Source organism: Podarcis pityusensis (genome assembly GCF_964106645.2).
Source record: "Podarcis pityusensis genome assembly, chromosome: 14".
In the NCBI taxonomy this organism is placed as follows: Eukaryota; Metazoa; Chordata; class Lepidosauria; order Squamata; family Lacertidae; genus Podarcis; species Podarcis pityusensis.
In genome coordinates this window covers 22,714,551-22,735,309 of record NC_138039.1, presented here as the reverse complement: position 1 = coordinate 22,735,309, position 20,759 = coordinate 22,714,551, and the positions used below count along the sequence as shown (strand labels likewise).

The 20,759-nt window shown below is 45.5% G+C and overlaps 1 long non-coding RNA gene across 1 annotated transcript in view; it reads left to right on the top strand.

The window, feature by feature from the left end:
• The first annotated feature begins 7,421 nt into the window (after positions 1–7,421).
• The window catches only part of LOC308463285, a 447,382-nt gene continuing 434,044 nt past the window's right edge, over positions 7,422–20,759 (top strand). The window contains exon 1 of the long non-coding RNA XR_013979540.1: positions 7,422–7,496. This is a non-coding gene — a long non-coding RNA (uncharacterized lncRNA). The remainder of the gene's footprint in view (positions 7,497–20,759) is intronic.

The window sequence follows — 20,759 nt, the reverse complement described above, 5'->3', positions numbered from 1 at the left end:
AAAACTAAAATAGGGAAAACACTTGGCTCAGATGGCCTTCCAGCGGAATTTTATAAAAAAAATGAAAGAAATACTAAAAACACCACTAACCAAAATAATGAATAATATTCTTAATCAAGAAAAAATTCCCGATTCATGGAATGAAGCTTATGTAACCCTAATACCTAAGCAGGGAGGTGACCCAGAGTCAATATCTAATTATAGGCCAATATCACTATTAAATTGTGATTATAAACTCTTTGCCAATGTATTGGCAAACAGACTTATAGAACCTGTTAAAGAAATTATCCACCCAAATCAGTCTGGGTTCCTACCAGGAAGACAAATTATGGGGAACACCAGAAATATTGTTGATATTTTAGAATATCTAGAAGCTAAAAGTGACAAAAAGGCAGCCTTACTTTTACTAGTTGCAGAAAAGGCATTTGACAATGTTTCTTGGTACTATATGAAAAAAGTTAGAATCAATGGGATTAGGAATAAAATTCAGGAAAGGAATAGAGGCAATATATAAACAACAGAAAGCTAGACTTTTAATAAATGGCAACCTTACAGATAACATCCCCACTACAAAAGGGACCAGACAGGGATGTCCTCTGTCACCTCTGTTATTTATACTAGCTCTAGAACCGCTTCTACAAAATATCAGAAAAGAGGAAAATATAAAAGGAATAACGATTGGGGAGAAATCTTACAAAGTCAGAGCATTTGCCGATGATATAATTATAACAACACAAGGAGCTTTAAATCAGAAAGTATATGGAGAATGGAAAATATTTAAAGAATATTTAAGACTATACTCTACAAATAATATCATACTAGCAGAACTTGAATGATACCTGTAAGTAAAAAAAAACCCGTAATGAATATCTTGCTGGAGTATATGAAAAAATATAATATAACACAAAGCTGTGCAAGAAAACAATTACAGCATAAACAGTATAATGAGAACGATTGGAAGTTTTATGTCCAAATTTTTTATTTGATTGTTATTCAAGAAGATGCAGTTTCCTCTTATATAAAGTTTTCTTTTCTCTCTTTGTCTTGACTCTTTTTTCTTTCCTTTTTCTTCTTTGTTTCTCTTGTAAACGATCTTTTATGTCTGTATTTTAAACCAATAAAGATTTTTTTAAAAAGGAAATAAAGGTAAAAGGCAAAGGACCCCTGAACAATTAAGTCCAGTCAAAGGTGACTATGGGGTTGCGGCGCTCATCTCGTTTTCAGGCCAAAGGGAGTCAGCGTTTGTCCACAGACAGCTTTCCGGGTCATGTGGCCAGCAGGACTAAACCGCTACTGGCGCACAGAGGACCGTGACGAGTGCCAGAGTGCATGGAAACGCCTTTTACCTTTCCTCTTCAGCAGTACCCATTTATCTACTTGCACTGATGTGCTTTCAAACTGCTAGGTTGGCAGGAGCTGGGACAGAGCAATGGGAGCTCACCCCGTCACGAGGATTCGAACTGCCAACCTTCCAATCAGCAAGCCCAAGAGGCTCTGTGGTTTAGACCACAGCGCCACCTGCGTCCCTTACCTGGAAATACCAGGGAATGAGACGCCGGACCTTGCCTGAGACCTTCTGCAGGCAAAGCAAGGGCTCTGCCACTGAATTATAGCCCTTTCCTTCCACATTTAATCAGGACTTTGTCCTGTGCAAGGAACCACATAGCTTCCTTTCTGATATCCTCATTGTCATCATGAGAACAACCTTGCTGCGCTGCATAAGAGACTCAAACTTAGATTCTTTCAAGGAGGACTGGAAACCTTTTCTAGTTTATTTCAAAAGTGACTCTTTATATACGAAGTCCACAGTGTGGGGTTTGATGTTTGGGAGGGGGGGAATTAGTAGAATATATTTAAAAATCTGTTAAAGTGGAGGAAACTCAATATGAGGGTACTTTAAAATGCAGTTACCTGTATATGAAATTACATTTACAAATGTAATTTGTACAAATTGAGGATGGGCGAGCGGGAAGCCATTGGTATTGTAGGATTTAATTATGGAGTGTTAAATGTAATTTTGAATCTTGAAACCAAATAAAATATTCATACCTTGGATCTCAAATGCCTTGGCTCCTGAATAAATCGGCTCCCTAATGATCGAAACCCAGAAGTGAGTGTTCCGGTTTCCGAATGGTTTTCAGAAGCCGAATGTCCAGCACGGCTTCCATAGCTTCCGATCGGCTGCAGGACACTCCTGCAGCCAATCGGAAGCTGCACCTTGGTTTTTGAACGGCTCCAGGAGTTGAACGGAGGCAAAGCATAGCCAGTGTGGGCAGTAGCCACTGGTAGCCTTCTCCTCCTCCCTGAATTTGTCTAATCCTCTTCTGAAGCCATTCAAGTTAATGGCCCTCAGTGCCTCCTGTGGCAGTGAGTTCCATAGTTTAACCATGCACTGCATGGCCATCTCCTCTGGTCTTCTTGCGTTCTGTTTCTCCTTCCTCTCTTTTACTTCCCCATCTTCCTCTTTTCCTTTGTTCTTCTCCCTTTCCCTCTACACAGTCTTCATTCCTCCCCTCGCCCCTCCTTCTCTCTGCCATCCACCCCCACACAGACACAATTTTCTCACGTTTCATCACCCCGTTCCGTAGTTGCCATTGACTTCTCCCTTGTCTGCCTCCCCCATAACTGGCACGTTTCCTTTGAACATATTTAATCTCCCCAGATTGTAGACAGATGAGACAATGCTTTCTTCGGGTACTATTTCTCATTGCCATGTGACCCAGGCGGCTCCTCTTTTCAGAACGAGCCACTGTTTCAAATTGCCATTTTTTATTTATTTGTTTGTTTTTTGATAAGTCCTTATCCACCATTGCAGCTCTTGGGCTGGTCGATTTTTCTAGCAGATGTTCTTTCTTACGACGCCAAGGAAAGGAACTGAGGGGAAGATTACAGTCGGCTCGGAACGGGGGCTTAAAGGCTGATCAGGAGCCTTTTAGGGTGTCACTGTGACTCAAGGAGGCGAGGCGGGTGCCGCCAGTGCAGAATTAGGCTGCCCCAGCCCTGGTATACCCCCCTGGCATGATTTGTGCTGGTGTCAGCTCCTTTAAATTAAATTCCAAAGGGATTTTATCCAGCAATAGTGCGGGATACAACTTACAGACTGTGCTGCCCGTCTCCCCTCACTGTCTCTTAAATTAATATAGTGCTGAAAGGCAGCATTTGGCCCAAAGACTGAGACAGACTCCTCTGCTAAATCCCCACCGCCACCCTCAACCCCCAGTTTTGTGTCTGCTTCATGTCTCCATACGAAACGGAGCAATCAGAAGTGGTTTGCTGACTGACTGGGATGGGGCCATCGCTCCAGCTCGGCCACAGGTGGGATGCTGTGGCTTCCTAGGAGGACAAAGGGGAAAGGCTACCCAAAAGATTGGCACAGTGCAAGAAGAAGAAGAAAGGTTAAGGAGAATGAAATTTTACATTGCAGACATGTATGAGAGGCAGTGTGGTGTAACAGAGTGTTGGACTAGGACAGTGGTGCCCAAACTTTTTTCAAGGAGGGCCAGATTTGATGAAGTGAAGGGCCGTGAGGGCCAGCCAAAGTTGTTGCGCTTTTTTTAGGATTGAAATTGTTGAGCTTTTTTTTTTTTAGGGTTGAAGTTGTTGAGGGGTTTTTTGAGGATTTTACCCCATAAACTGCCGAAGGGGGCCGGATTAGGCCCCTGAAACGGACTTTGGACATGTCTGTGGTAGAGCCTTTGGCCAACAAGGGAATCAAAGGTGTGCTAAAGGTGGGAAAGGAGATTGCAGAGGAGCTGAACAGATTATTTGCATCTGTCTTCAGAGCAGAAGACTCGTGAGTAACATAAAAGTAATAAGGTGAAACAGGAGAGATGTGAGCCGGGAAGGGTGACGGAAGGGCCCGGCCGGGCGGCGACTCACCTCGCAGGCGGTGCGCCATCCCTTTGGCCCAGGCGAGGCGGCGCGGCGGCGGCTGCTCGGCGACCTCCTCGCCCGTCTCCTCGTGAGGGAAACGCGGCGTCGGGGCGCCTCCGGCGGAGCAAGGCCGCTGGCCTTCGCCTTCCCCTCCGCCTTCCTCCTTTACGTCACGCCGCCTGCGCCTCCGCTGCCTCCCGCTCTCGGCGGGCCCTCCCGGGCGTCGGGCGTCGGGCTCCGAGGGCGAAGGCGCCCCTCCTCAGCCCCACTCCACCACGCCCATCTGCAGCACGGGCCCTGCCGCCGCGCTCCCGCCAGCCGCCCTGGCCGCTTCGCCCGCCTCCTCCTCGGGCTTGAAGCCCGGGTTGTCCCGGCTCCAGGCCTGCCTCGAGCAAGATGAAAGCGGCGGCGACGGTGAGCTAGACGAAGGAGGAGGAGAAGAATCGACGACGACGACTCCACCGCCGCCGCCCCCCGGCGGGTCCTGCAGCCGCCCCAGCTCCAGATGCTCCAGGCTGCCGGGAGGGCACAGTCCCGCCGTTGCCCCCTGACCCTGGACAAAGGCCGTCGCCGCCTCAGAAATTTTCTCTCAGGCCGGCCGAGTATCGGCGCAGGAAGGGAGCGCCTTCGCTTTCTCCACCGCCCGCCTTCCAGCCCCCTATCCCCGCCCACAGCACGCCGCCTCGCAGGGGGAAGCGGGCAGGCCGGGCTGGCAGCTACACGGGCCACATGACGAGGTCTGGCGGGCCGGATTCGGCCCGCGGGTCTTGTGTTTGACACCCGTGGACTAAGATGTGGGAGGCCAGGATTCGAATCTGTACTCAGCCATATGAGAATCACTAGGTATGACCTTGGGGGTCAGGCACTGCCCCTCAGCCTAGCCTACCTCACAGGGTTGTCGTCAGGATAAAACTGGGAGGAAAGAATCATGTAATCCTTGGAGGAAAAGGCGGTATATCGGCGTGATAATATATAAATAAGCACAAACTGCTGTGCATTTTTTCTCAAAAACGACATTTCCACCCTGAAGTGTGCATTGTGTCTTCTCCTTGTCCTAAATTTGCTCAGATAGAAATAGGTAGATGCAACAAAAGCTTTTTAAAAAAACTGAATACTGGGTCAAGGATGCAACTGGAAACTGGAAATAAATTTCCTCAAGGGGGATTTGCTCTGCTTCACTTTGTGGGATGTAATCCACTGGGAGCAGTCAAGTACAACATTCCTTGTTTTGCTTGAGTGGACATGCAAGGGAATGTTTGGTCCAGCCAGTCGAACTTCCTAGAGTAGCCTTCCTGGAGCATCCTTCCTTGCATGTGACTACTAGGTGGGCGTGACCTTTCCAGACCTGGTAAAGGGCCAAGTCACGCTGCTACCTTCCTCTTCTCTTTTCGACCTTCCTGTTCGTCCTGTCTGCTTCCTGCATCACCTGGACTGGACTGCTGGCTGCCACAGCAGTTCCCCAGGTTATCTCCCATATGGAGTAAACCTGTTTGCACATGTTTGTAACTTTAAGCCTAAAGCCTGCCTTCAGGGATCACACTGTGCTCTGCCTGATCGTGAGTAAAACTACTTTTTGTTACTTATGAATAAGACTGTGGTGTCTTTATTCTTTTAGGAGGGATTCAAAAGGGGTCTTACCAGGAATATTAGAACATATCTCAATCTGGACAAGCCAGATTGAATTGCTTATTGTCTTAAGAAACTCACTTTCAGCTGAGAATGTGCAACTAGCTTTCAGTTGTGTAATAAGGGGAATGCACTCTGCTAAGTGAAGAAACTTGCGAGCACAAGTTAGGAAGGATATTAATAAATAATACATATCCTCTCCTGCCACCCTCAACATTTCTACACATTTCAGTGGATCTTCCATGCCATGTTTCTATATCCAGCGGTCTCAAGGAGGTTCACAGAAAAGATCACAATGTATAAAATAAAAACAATAACAATAACACCCCCCTCAAAGAGCCACATTTTAAAAGGATATAGGTTGTCAATCAGGTCAGCCAAAGGCCTGGTTAAAAAGGAACATTTTTGCCTGGCACCTAAAGGTGTATAATGAACGTGCCAGGCGAACTTCCCTGGGGAGAGCATTCCACAGATGGGGAGCCACTACCGAGAAGGCCCCGTTCTTGTGTTGCCACCCTCAGAAGATGATCTCAGGGTCCAGGTAGGTTCATATGGGAAGAGGCGGTCCTTGAGGTACAGTAGTACCTCGGGTTACAGATGCTTCAGGTTACATACTCCGCTATCCCAGAAATAGTACCTTGGGTTAAGAACTTTGCTTCAGGGTGAAAACAGAAATCGCATGGCGGCAGTGGGAAGCCCCATTAGCTAAAGTGGTACCTCAGGTTAAGAACAGTTTCAGGTTAAGAACAGACCTCCAGAACAAATTAAGTTCTTAACCTGAGGTACCACTGTATTGCGGTCCTGAGCTTTAAATGAATGGCTGCAACCATGCAACCCTAGAACCAATGAAGGAGGCCAAAGGAAACCTTTTTAACACAGTTAAACTGTGGCCTTTCCTGCCAGTGATGGCTACCACCTATAACAGGAGTTTATGGAGGATAACAATAGAATGGCTTCTTGTTTCATTTATTCCTGGGGGAATATGCACAAAGCTTGGATGGCTTTAAAAGATGGTTGGACAAAGGCTAAGGCTTTCAATGGCTACTAGCCATGATGGTTATGTCACATTCTGCCTGGAGGAAGCTTCTGAATCTCAGTTATCGGAAACCTCAGGAGGGGAGAGGGCTCTTGCTCTCTGGGTTTCCCTTTGGGGCATCTCCTTGGCCACTGTGAGAACAAGATGCTGGACTAGATGGCCTCCTTTGCCTCGATCCAGCTGGGTTCTTTCTCTTGCTCTTATCTGTGAATTAAAGCAGCACACACAGAGAGCTCTGCTCCAAGTTACAACGCCCCCAGCTGGGCAGCAGCCCAGTGTTATTTTGAGGCAGGTTTCGTTGCACATTCCAAGGGAAACTTTGAAAGGGAAAGAAGGGGAAAGGCCGGGGAGGTGGAGTGGGGCTGTAACATTGCTAGAACTGAAACACAGTCCAAAAACTTATGACAGCCAACCTGCTAATTCTAGCACTTTGGGGTAGGAGGTTACTTTGGGGTAGGAGGCAGTTCTAAAGACAACAGCAAACAAACAAACAAGCCCCAGGCAAAGCCAATGGGACCTTAAAACGATATAAAGAAATCTGTGGTGTTACAATATCACAGAATTGTCGGAGAATTCGGATGAAAAGAGGAACAGGAGCAGAAATTGCCCACCTCTGCTTAATTATCCCTTGTCAGGAACAGAAATAAATCCAGTGAATATGATCGATATTCACTGCTGCCCAATGAGTATACAATTATTTACCATATTTTTTGCTCTATAAGACTCACTTTTTTCCCTCCTAAAAAGTAAGGGGAAATGTGTGTGTGTCTTATGGAGCGAATGCAGTCTGCGCAGCTATCCCAGAAGCCAGAACAGCAAGAGGGATTGCTGCTTTCACTGCGCAGTGGTCCCTCTTGCTGTTCTGGCTTCTGAGATTCAGAATATATTTTTTTCTTGTTTTCCTCCTCCAAAATCTAGGTGCATCTTGTGGTCTGGTGCGTCTTATAGAGCGAAAAATACGGTATATACCTATGTATTGTATTCTGTTAAAGTTTCAAGTACCTTTTGGGGTGTGTCCACCCCCCCATTTCTTTCACTTTATTTGTCCACGAAAAAATTTCTATAAAATATAAATTAAAAAAATTGCTGCTGTCGCTGTTGCTTTCATTCTGAAAATGATAAGTAATTGAAGACGTTTTCCCTTCCCTTTGCAATGAAATGAATGAGGTGGGATAACATAATGGCATTGGAACTTATGAAATTAATTACCATACTTTCCCATGTATAAGACTATGTTTTTTAATTTAAAAATCATGCAAAAAAGTGGGGGTCGTCTTATATATGGGTAGTGCATAAGGTATTGTGTGTATTATTGATTGCTGCATCAATGGTTTGGTGTTGATTGGCTGACGCTCTGGCAGTTTAGGGGGCGATTGGCAGCTTCTGCCGGCAATGGGACAGACAGGAGATGAGTGATTTCTGGCAATCCCCCCTAAAAAAACTCAACAACTCTGTGCCATCTCCCCCCATTTCTTAAATTTGAGTCTCCAAATAGTCCTACAGATGGAAAAGTATGGTATGCATAAGCTATGCAATTTTGTGACAGCGAGACGAGGAACGTCCTTTTGGGTGGGAGATATAACTTTGGAGCAAAAGAAGCAGGGCTGCTTGTGACAAACACAGGACAGAACGGGAAAACGATGCTTCCATACATCACTGCAATACAATAATAAAAGGTTAAAGCGTGCGTGAGAGAGACTCATATAATTTCAATAAAAAGCCACATATGAAATAAAACATCTTGCAGCCAAAAAACTTATGAACTGCCCTGAGATCTTTTGATGAAGAGCAGTATATAAATTTAATAAATTAATTAATGATGGTGATGATAAAAACACCAGATATACCGAAATACAATCCCCACTCCTGGTGAACCTGAATCTGGAATGAATGAATAGTAGAGATGTTGGTGACAAAATCTCCAAATTATATTGTTTCTTTAGTTCATCAAAACCAACTTAGAAATGAAGAATTCCTCATTGTTGAAAGTTGAAGATCAACATCCAGCCTCTTATTTTAGGATGTAAAATAGTCCCATATAACTGAACCAGCAGAAGACTCTCAACTGAGATTCGTTGTTCCCTGGAAGCTTCAACACAACATCAATCCCCCCAAATGATTCAAACATTAAAAAGGTAATTAAAAAGGACTCAGCCACTGAAAGGCAACCCAAACACAAAGTTCATACGCCACGGCTTTCAGGAGAGCCTCGCAGCTAGATTGGCCTGACTCTGACAGGAGTGGACTCCATAATAGAAGTTCGAATTGCCACAGCGAATGCCTCTGTGTGTGCTGAGGGGTGTCTTTTCAGATTTCAAAAAGGGGCAGGGGCTAGACAAATCCATTGGGAAATGGAGCCTCCACAGTCAGGTGCAACATACTTTAATGATCAAATAACAGGGAAGGGGAAAAAAGGAATAGAAAAATAGACAATGAACAAGTACAAAGAAAAATAATAATGGGGGGGGGGGTGAAAAGGAGAAAGGGAAAAAGCTGAAAGAAAAAGAAAAAGAATGAAAGGAGGAGGGGGTTAGATCTGGCTTAACTCTAAAGTCATTTCTCTTTCACTCAATTTCTTTTGTCTTCCCGCAGGGAAAATCTCAGTGCAGAATTTCCAAACCTTTAATGAAGAACAGGCTGTGCCTTACCTTTTAGGGCCCTGATTCATGGTGATCATCCATAAATACTGCTTTTAAAACTTTTCCGAGGGGCTCCCCAGAGGCCCCCGTTATAGCCAACGTCAGGAAATGTCAGACATTTCTCCTCCTCCTTCTCAAGGAGCCGGGAGTGCGGCTGGGAAAGAGCAGATGCTTTAAATGCAGCAAGATTTACGGCGCCCTCAGCACGCAGGAGCCATAAAACGACAATTTGTTCAATTTCAGAAGCAGACCCTTGCCCGTCACGAGGCCTTTCGCCGCGGTTTATAAATCCGGGCCTTAAAAGGTCGCACAATCCTTTATGATGAAATGGATGCAAAACTCTGTTTTTCAAACTGGGCTGCGCTCTGGAGATGGAGAAGTTTGGAGCAAAGATGAGGAATGGGGATGTTGTAAGACTGGTGTTCCTGGGTCTCTGTTTTCCTACCCTCCTGCCATATTCACTTCTAGGAATTCTCAGTGGTCTTGACCTGATCTTTTCTTTTACTCCTTTACTTTGGCAGGTGGAATTTGTCTTGATCAGGGGGATGATCTTCTCTTAGGAAGAAAAGTTGCAACATTCGGGACTTTTTAGTTTAGAGACAAAGCAAGAAAGAGGTGACATCATGGAAGTTTATAAAATGTTGCACAGCATGGCAAAAGTGGGACAGAAGAAATATTTTCCTCCCTCTCTCAGAACTTGTGGATGCCCAACAAAGCTGAATGTTGGAATATTCAGAGCAGAGAGAATAAAGTCCTTCATGCAGCACATAGTTAAACTATGGAACTCACTCCCACAGGAAAGAGAGATGGCTACCAACCTGGATGGCTTTTAAAGAGGGCTGGACCAATTCATTGGCTACCAGCAATGATGACCATGCTCTGCCTCCACAGTTAGAGGCAGCAATGCTTCTGAATACCAGTCGCTGGAAACCACATGAGGAGAGGTTGCTCTTGAGCTGGGCTCCTGGCTTGGGGCTTCCCCTTGGGGTATCTGGTTGGCCCCTGTGAGAACAGGATGCTGGACTAGATGGGCCTCAGCCTGATCCACCTGCAGGGCGATTCTTAGGTTCTTATGACTCAATAAAAGGCAGTTACCAAAGTTTCTAAGGGAAAGGGCTGTGGCTCAGTGGCAGATCATCTATTTTGCATGCAAAAGGTTCTCTTTTTGCCATAATTTTTTATTGATTAAATTTCAATACAGTGGTACCTCAGGTTACATACACTTCAGGTTACAGATGCTTCAGGTTACAGACTCTGCTAACCCAGAAATAGTACCTCAGGTTAAGAACTTTGCTTCAGGATGAGAACAGAAATTGTGCTCCGGCAGCACGGCAGCAGCAGGAGGCCCCATTATCTAAAGTGGTGCTTCAGGTTAAGAACAGTTTCAGGTTAAGAACGGACCTTCGGAACGAATTAAGTACTTAACCCGAGGTACCAGTGTATATGCTTTTATTAAAAACAGTTTCCAGATTCAATCCCCAGCAGCATTTTCAGTCTTGTGTGCTAATTAAATAGGCTCACCTTTAAATGGTAACTGAATCTGATTTGTCCCCCATCCCCAGCTGCAACCCTAACCCCACTTCCGTGGGAGCAAGCCCCATTGATTTCAATAGTCATGGTTAAGGATTACACTGGGATAGTGCTTTGGGATAGTCGTCGTCATCATCATCATTTTATTTGTAAGCCGCCTTTCCATAGTTAAAAAAATGCTCAAGGTGGCTTATAACATGACAAGATTTACATAATTACCAACATAACAAAAGTCATAAACAATAAATAAAACGCATTAAAAGATACACAACCAAATGGAAAACAATTTCCACATAAAACATGAAATCTAACTAAAAATACATTCATATCAATAATAATTTAAAATGACATAGATAAAAAAATAAAAAAATAAATTTAAAGAAGGAGCCTTCTCTGTTGAGCAGCAGCAGCAGCAGCAGTCCTTTATGGAGTCAGTCAGGCCCCGTCCCAAGCCAGGTGGAGAGAGGCTGGGCAGGGCCCTTCCAGCTCCCAGCAGGTCAGTCCTGGGCAGCAGCAGCAGCAGTCCTTTATAGTCACAAAGCACAAGACTCCTATCCACCAAGACAAGATATTATTGCCCACTTTGACGTACCTTCTACCAGGGCTGTCTTAAGCATATGCGGCACCGGAGTGCAAAAATCTGCCCGGCACCCCCCCCCCAGGTTGCCCAATCCCAGGTGCACAGGAGGGCGGAGCCTGCTGGCGCCTCAGCATCTCACTGGCTCGGTTGCCCCCAAACTCGTGGCACAGCAGAAGAGCCTGCTGTGGCGCTCCGACCGATAGGCGGGCTCTTCCCCAGAGTCAACTCTCGGGCCCCGGACTCTCTGCCTGATGCCCCTGAGAGCCCAGCGCCCAGGTGCCCTGCACCCCTAGAGCCTATGGGTAAGACGACCCTGCCTTCTACCACCACTTAGCTTAGGGAACTTTCAGCCAGAGGTGTTGTGTCCTGGGATCCCAGGGGACTGAAGACCCAGTACTATTTTTGCAGCAAGGTCCCTGTCTCTGGCATCTGAGAGCCACCCAATCAGCATGGAAGGGGAGCTTTTTATCCCCAGAGGAGAAGACGTCTCAAGCTTTGTGCTGGCTGGAGCCAATCGGAGGAAAGGAGGTGAGTCAGCCCCTGAGGACTGGCTCCTGGGGTCCCTCTGAAAAAGATGTGCAGGAAGAACAGCTAGAAGTTGTTGCTCTGTATGCTCCAAAGCTAAGCGTTTAGGCAACAAAGATTTTGAGAGAATGGTGTGCAGGTTCTAGTATTTAAAGCACCAGCTGCAGCTGTGACAGGGTTTGGCTATGAGAGGCATGGCTGTGACTATCATGAAGTAACCCTGCACTTGTCGCTACACTAATGGTGTGTGCATGGGTGCATGTAAATTTGCTAGTCTCTCTACCTGGGGCCATTGCCAAATGGAAGAGCCAGCTCTGTTCTCATATGCCTGTGGAGTGATGACTGAATTTTTCATGTTGACCCAGCATAACAAACACAGCTTTTGTCTCCAAGTCTCTGAGCTCATAATTCCTCTCACCCTCCGCTAAACTGATAGGGAATCCCCTTCCCCATATCTTCTGCTGTGGATCCTCTATTACTCCCGAACTGAGACAAACCTCAGAAAATAGTCGCTCTAGCAGAAATGCAACACATGGAGGTCTGAACTGATCATGGCAATTACTGTGTAATTATAAAACTGCTGTATAATCTTGGAAGATTTTCCAATCTTAGAAAGGGGTGTGGCTTTGACTATCATGAAGGGACTGTGCCAGTGCTATTTTTCTAGAAAAAGAGGGGCTGTGTCAGAACTGCGTGCAGGAGCCAGGCCCTGTGACCAGTAGGACTTTGCAGGACTGGGGCCTTCCTAAGTTTGTTCTGAAGAGGCAAGGTGCGGCCGCACAGGTGAGGCCGCTTGGTAACTCACAGCACCTGGTGGCAAGAGCCGGGAAGGGATATAAGGTCAGCATTTCCCTTCAGCTCTTTGCCACAGCAACACATTTCTTGCCTTGCTGCGTTTGGCTCCTTGACCCCATGCTTCTTGATCCTCAGACCCTTGACTTTGTAACTCCTTGTTTCTTGATCCTCGGACCTTTGGTTTCTTGACTCCTAGCTCTTTGTCTGCGGGACTCTTGGCTCCCTGATTCCTGGCTTCCGGACTCCCATTCCTGCTCCCACCCCACCGTCTTGCCCCCGGTCCCAACATCCTCTGCCAGGACTTCAACCGCCCTTAAACCAGACCATGACATGCTGGAAGTCACCACAGATGCCTCCCTTGTTCTCTTACAATGGCAATGGTGCCCACTTGAGAGGTGCCGAAACTGAGTTCCAGAGAGTTCTGGCTGAAAACAAGCCCTGGACTCTCCACTTCTGAATTAGCCATTACGCTTGTGCTCTAGTCTGCCACAGAAAGCGGGGTCCATTCAGGCCATGGATGGAGTCTCTCTGCTTCCTTTGGTTTGAAAATATGAGAAAAGAAAGGATTAGAAAAGAGAGATTTATGGGCTCGCCCCATCAGAGTGCCTCAGTTCACACTTTGAAGGAGGAAGCCTCGAGGCAGGGTAACAAAGGAAAAGCGATAAAAGGACCACCGATAAAAATCTACCTCTCAGGGAGGACTAAATCCCCCTTTGGCTTAGGAAAGACGTCGCTCGCCTTCAGTGAAGGAATGCTGACACATTTTTTATTACAGCCTTATTAATAAAGAACTGGGAAAGTGCTTACTGCTGCCCTTGTAAATCTTTAAAGATAGGGAGGAGGCATGTGAGTGGGTGTCACACTGGTGTCAGAAGTGCAGGGGAACCTCACAGGAACATCAAGTTTGACCTTTTATCGCCCACCTTTCAGGGGCATCAGTGGCAGCATCTTTGGTTTCAGGAATAGCCGACGAGAGAGGTAGACCCAGGAGAAACAGAACCTTGTGCAGGTGGACAATCAAGTCACAACAGGGGAATCTGGGGGCATTTTTTTGAGGGAAAATTGAACCGTCTAGCAGAGCCTGCTTTATGAATGTCAATGCAGGCCGTTTGCATTCAATAAAACTGCTATTCCAGGTGTTACACAGGAGTAAATGTAGGCTTATCACTAGGGATGGAGGAGAAATTTGATTCATTTCACATTCAAAAACAAACCTATTTATGAAACAGGGTGAGAACAAAGACACAGCCATCCTCTGAAATTCACACTTTTCTGAGTTTTGCAATGCAGTTCTCCAACCAAACATGTGTTTATTCATGTAAAAATGAATACATAAGAGAAAATGAATATATAAGTGAGGGGGGGAAAACATATTACGGGAAGTTGCTTGAAAAAATAAGTATAATCGTAAAAAAAAAAGCCCTGCATACAAGAATGTGTTAATTGGGAGAAATCTGCATTGAAATGCAGATGAATTTTCATGAGGGTTTTTTATTTTTAAAAATGCAACTATCTGCAGGGATGCAGGGAACTGAATTTTAGTTCAGAAGAATGAGAAACAGAGAACTGAAATGGACAGATCCACCTCTCCTTTCGTGCCACCGGTGACAAACCTGGCTAGGAGTCCCATGTCTTCAAACATGTTATTGTTCTCGTTCATGCGCTACTTTTTAAGGTACACAATTAGATCCTATTTGCAGTTTAAGACTAAGACTAGAGATGTAAGAAGGCATTATTTTCCATTCCACCGTGTAGCCATCGCATGTATCTTTGTTGGCATCCATCTGTCTCTGGAGACAATGGAAGAGTGTGCCTTTGGGGGTAAAGTCAAACTGTTGGAGAGTTACAGCACCTGCTGTGGCTGTAGAGACCGATACGGGAGAGACATGTTTTGTTGCAGGTTGGGTAGATGAAGGCATCCTGTTTTGCTGCTTCAGGTGCACCACGACATTTCTTCTCTCTGTGCTCCTCCCTTTCTGGAAACGTGATAGGATATGTGCAGGAAAGGTGGAGCAACAAACAGAACAGTGGTTCTCAAACTTTATCAGCTCACCACCCTCTTGGTCCCATAAACTCTTCCCTAGTGCTCCCTACCGTATAAGAAACATGATTCAGAATAGTGGTTTGCACGACACACAGAAGATAATAACGCAATAGAATTCAAAGCAAGGAACAATTGATTGCACAATTATTCATAATCCATTTAAAACAATTAAGTTTAATTCATTCAACAAAACTGATGAATGTGATCCAGTGATGCCAGCTTTTCAAAGTCTGGTAGTCATTTTCTGCCACCTTCCCCCTTACCTCTTAGTACCCCTTAGGCGGTGCTTTTTTCTGGGGGGGGGGAGATGCAGGGGAAAGCATACCCCTAAACATTTTGTGAATCTAAGTTTGGCCTTATTGAGGTGCAGTATTTCAATATGAGTAGGAAGATGAGAGTATGCCTAAACATTTTAAAAGCAAAAAACCCAAAACACTGCCCTTAGCAGTGTGTGGGGGGGGGGGAGAAGTACTGCCCACTTTGTGATCCTCTCCATTAGACAAATTAATCCCTCAGCAATTAGATGTCTGGGGGAACATTGTCCACAGCGGTTAATAAAGTGTGGCCAGCTCATCCAAAGGCTGGTTTTCCCTCTCAGATAAATCACTGGCTGTGGGAGAGCTGCAGCTTCCTGTTTTATGAGGTGAAGTATCTGTGCAAAGGAGCGCAGGTCGTGTGCGGGGCTGCGGTGTCACTCCATCTCTCTCCAGCTCAAGCAGAGATTTCCCAGATCCACTCGGACTCTTAGAATAATGCACAAAACACACTTGAGTGAGAACTTAACAAGCTCATGTCTGGTCTGGAGAGGGAGAAGGCGGGTGTCGCAGGCTGCAAGGGTTTGGCTGCTTCTTGGGCCCTGCCACTCAGACTTTCAGGAGAGGGTTTCACAATGAAGTCCAGAATAGGGACAGGGAACTGAATTTGATTCAGTTCGCGTTAGAAGGAGGGTTTGCAGAATTCACACTTTTTTGAAAGAATGCTTGGACCCCAACGCAGCTGTGCATTGAAATTCGCACGTCTCTGAATTTTGCGATGCGGTTCTGTACAAGTCACAAGTACAGAGATGCACACCGCTTTGGGCCCATGCTGAAGATGCACCTCTTTGAATGGCTTTTTGATGCTTGAGATGTATATTTTTAAAGACCCACCTTATTTTTTAAGTCATTTAAAACTGTTTTGAATATTATGCAACGTTGTGTTTTAATATTAATGTTGTGTTTTAATTGCGGCAACCTGTCCTGGGACCCTAGGCTACAGGGTGGGCAATTGATGATGATAATGATAATATAATTTATTTTTTATACCCCGCCCATCTGGCTGAGTTTCCCCAGCCACTCTGGGCGGATCCCCATCGAGTGTTAAAAACAATACAGCATGACACATATATTTGTTAAAAGTAACTACACACAGGTGAGATTACTTTGTAAAAATATGTATATTAGGCAAAATTTCATATGAAATGTGTATATGAGGAGATAATGACAGTGATAAATATTCACAGGGACTTCTTCCACAAAACGCCCTCAGGCTGAAGACTGGAACAATAAGAAACTGAGAGGAACCAAACCAGACACTATGCCCATGCTTAGTCCAGAATTTAGGGCGTATCAGGAGTCATGAACAGCAGAAGAAGAAGAAGTGGAGTCAAGCTATAGAAAGTTGAGGGTGTTGATTAAAATAAGACCTGATATAACCAAGGATCACTACTGACTTTTCAATTAATGACTGAACCTGAAGGGGGGGAGGGTAGTTCACATCCTATATTAGAAATATAGAAGAAGAATCAAATATGCAAGGAATTGGCACCATACATTTCAATATCAGAGCATTGGAAGCTGCTTCATAACAAATCATTGGATGATTGATCCATCTGGTTCAGTGTTGTTAACACTGGATGGCAGCAGCTCTCCAGGATTTCAGGCAGGGGACATTCCCAGTCCAGGAATAAACTACCCGCACGGATAGAGAGGAAATGCAAGCTGTGGTTTTGATGCAGACAATGTTGTCTACACTGCAAGCAAGCAAGCAAACAAACAAACACCCCCAAAACACCTTGCACACATGACCAGAAATGATACTACAATAAACTCCTATCCAGAAGCACCTCTGTGTGAGGATCTTTTGCAAGCTCATTTTGAAGTGAATGTGCATGGGATTGGAGCTCTGGTAAAAGAGGAGGTGTTCTCTCATTCCTCACTCATCCCAGGATACATGATCATGGCTGCAATCTTTGGTACATTTGTTGTAGCATAAATGCCTTTTGAGCACTGTAGGTTTTCCTCAAAAGACAAAACATGCATAAGAAAGCAGGGGTCATGATGGGTGAATCTCTCAAGTTTGGTTTCACTCAGTTGCTCATTTTCCTATTCTTGAGTTCAATTCCCCACATCAGATGAGAGAGAGAGAGAGAGAGAGAGAGAGAGAGAGAGAGAGAGAGAGATGATTGATTGATGATAGAGATAGATAGATAGATAGATGATAGATAGATAGATAGATAGATAGATAGATAGATAGATATAGATAGAGAGAGAGAGAGAGAGAGAGATAGATAGATATAGAGAGATAGATGATAGATGATAGATAGATACATAGATAGATGATAGCTAGATCTCATAAAAATCCATCAGGGGTTTCATGTGAATTTCTCCCAATACAGCGTTTTGTATGCAATCTCACCTAAGATAAACACCTTTGCAACACAATTTCCCCTAACACAATGCATTTGAGTATGTTATTTTCACTAATGTATTAAATGCACACTTTGCACTAGTACATACACTTCTGCACAGATTACTTTGCTGGAGAAGCGCATTGCAAAATTCGGAGACGAGCGGATTTTGAAGGATGGCTGCATTTCAGCTTCCGTACTGTTTTGGAAAGGGCGAATTCGGTTAGGTTTGGCTTTTAAAAAGAAACTGCATCTAATTCCTCCCCTCAGACCAGCTCAACAAAGGCAGGTGGCCCATCAGAACTTGCTCCCAAGGTAACCAAAGAGCGAGGGAGGAGCAGAGAGACAAACCCATCAGTTCTGCAAGATCACAGAAGACAAATGAACCGGAGGAAGATGTGTTTCCTCTGCTTGGGGCTGGATCTCTGGAGGGAAATGTTCATCCAGGCAGGTCAAGAGTTGAAGAGAGAAGAGGTAAGAGTTTTGTAAACCTCCCTCACTTTTTTTGCCATCCTGGGGGTGGAAATCCCTCTCCCCGCTTTGCACAAATGAGTTAAGAGTATGTTTAAGTCTTACCCGTTAAAATAGAAGGGCCTTAACACACTTTGCTGTGTTTGGGACACACCCAGACATTTTTACCCTGTGGCTGCCTTTGCCAGCATTCGTGCTCAACGTGACCTCCTTGTTCTTAACCAGGAAGCTGGAAACATTTTTCCTGAAGGCTCTAAGCTGTTCTCGTCAATATAAGAAGTCTGCTTATGTGAATTTTGTTGAGATCTTGGGGTGCGACAGCAGACTAGCCCTACATCCTATAATCTCCCTGGACTGTTCAGGTGCCTGTGTTGTTGCTTTGGGGGGGGGGGGAGAGGTCTGCCTTCAAACACAGCCAGGGAGAGGAAGGGGGGATTTCGGAGGGTCCTGTGTGCCGTTGAGTGGGGTGGTGTCTCTCCCCCCACCTACTCTGCAAAACACAATGCCATCCATAGACCCACCAGCTTCAGCCCAGCCATTTGGAAGCAATTACAATACCTGTATGTTATGTTCAACTTTTATTAAACGGCTGGAAAAATTTGGTCATGTGTTAATCACGACTTGAATGACAGGTGCCTAATGCTGGAGCTTTCTGCATTGCATCAAGGCAGGTCAGCAGTTCAAAATGATTACCAAAACATATTGCTCCTTTTTTCTTTTCTTTTCTTTTCTTGCTTTTCCATACGTGTTAATTTTTAATATTTACGACCCCAGACTCTTGCCTCTCCTGTCTCCAATACACGTTGCTGTCCATTATATTCTCCTTCCAAATGCTGGAGCTATATCGATAGACTAGTTTCCTCCAACCTGGTGCCCTCCTCAAGGATAAGCATTGGGACTTGGGCTTTTTGATCTTGTTCTCCAAATTGGGTGAATGGACAATAAATGGCAAATGCAATCAGTGTAAGCAAGTGTAAAGGCAAAAAAATCCCTCCATTCACATATAATAATAATAATAATTTATTATTTATACCCCGCCCATCTGGCTGAGTTTCCCCAGCCACTCTGGGTGGCTCCCAATCAAATGTTAAAAACAGTACAGCATTAAATATAAAAAACTTCCCTAAACAGGGCTGCCTTCAGATGTCTTTCAAATATAGGACAGCTGCTTATTTCCTTCACATCTGAAGGGAGGGTGTTCCACAGGGTGGGCGCCACTACTGAGAAGGCCCTCTGTCTGGTTCCCTGTAACCTCACTTCTCGCAATGAGGGAACCACCAGAAGGCCCTTGGAGCTGGACCTCAGTGTCCAGGCTGAACAATGGGGGTGGAGACATGCACACTTATGGGGCTTAGACTGGCGGTGAATGATGTTGCAGTTGTGATCTGCAGAGCAAAGGTCTTGGGTTTGATCCCCAATGCTTTTACGTGGAAGGATTCTGGGTAGCAGGTTCTGGGGAAAATTCATTTATTCGTTGCATTTATATCTCACCTTTCCTTCAAGGAGCTCAATGTTTTTCTGCGCACATGGTTTTCCTGTGAGTTTTAGGTTAGGCTGAGAGACAGTGAGTGGCCAAAGGTCACCCAGTGAGCTTCATGGTCGAGTGGGGGATTTGAACCCAGGTTGGGTGGTGCTGTGGGTTAAACCACAGAGCCTAGGGCTTGCTGATCAGAAGGTCGGCAGTTTGAATCCCCGCAACAGGGTGAGCTCCCATTGCTCAGTCCCTGCTCCTGCCAACCTAACAGTTCGAAAGCATGAAGCGCAAGTAGATAAATAGGTACCACTCCAGCAGGAAGGTAAACAGTGTTTCTGTGTGCTGCTCTGGTTCGCCAGAAGCGGCTTAGTCATGCCCACATGACCCGGAAGGTGTACGCCGGCTCCCTCGGCCAAAAAAGCGAGATGAGCGCCGCAACCCCAGAGTCGGCCAGGACTGGACCTAATGGTCAGGGGCCCCTTTACCTTTACCTACCTCCCAGATCCTAGTCCAACACTCTAACCACTACACCACATTGGCTCTCGGAGATGGTCTGCCTTTCAGAGCAAGCAATCCTGGGGAAGAGGAACAAATCAGTCTGACCTGCCATGAGGCAGCTCCCTTGATTCCTAAATCTATGGGCACATGTTCCCCACACCATTTTTTGACTGTTAATATCAATTCTCTGCAACAAGTCCCAATTCCACGTGTTTTATTTGCACTCGCTACGAGCAAAACGCTTTACACTCCCCGAACATCGTTTCCTTCCTGATTTATGCTACTTTTATTATTCCCCCCAATGTCCTTCCCTCCCATTTCAGTAAAAATCACCGCCATAAATCCATCACTTCTCAGAAAGACGTTCCATAAATCTGCTTGTGTGAAGTCCCGGACTGTGCCGAAAAGTAATGCAATCTTGCTTTGCTTTTCTTTTTACACAGTATCTTGCTTTCTGCAGCCTGACATTTACCCCACCACTCCATTTTTTCCTTTTCTTTTGGGGTGGAGGGGTGAGTGTTGGAGAAAATAAAATAAAACTGCAAACCTGAATCTTTGAAAGCCATCTCCTGAAGTATTCAGAGATAGCCAATATTATGCAGGAATAAAGCTTTTCTGAAAAAGGATGGTCTCAGGCACCCCAAGGGATGGTCTCCCAACATCCCCTTTCCCATCCTTTTAAAACAATGGCCCCAACTGCTCTCCTAACTTTGAGGGACATGAGGCCTACGTAAAATCAGGAGGTCTATGTAAAATTCAAAACCAAGCACTCTTGACCTGGACATATTTTTTCACACACACACACACAAATGAAGGTCTGCCTGACTACACATTAGAGCAACAGTGGGGAATCTCAAGCTTGGGGGCCAAATGTGCTCCCAGTCTGGCCCCTAGATCTCTTCTGAGGCCACGCCCCCTCTCCATAGGCCACACCCCTCACTGGGCTGCCTCTGCACTCTCCCTCTCTGTTTCTGCCCGGGAGGTGACTCTGAGTCCTGAT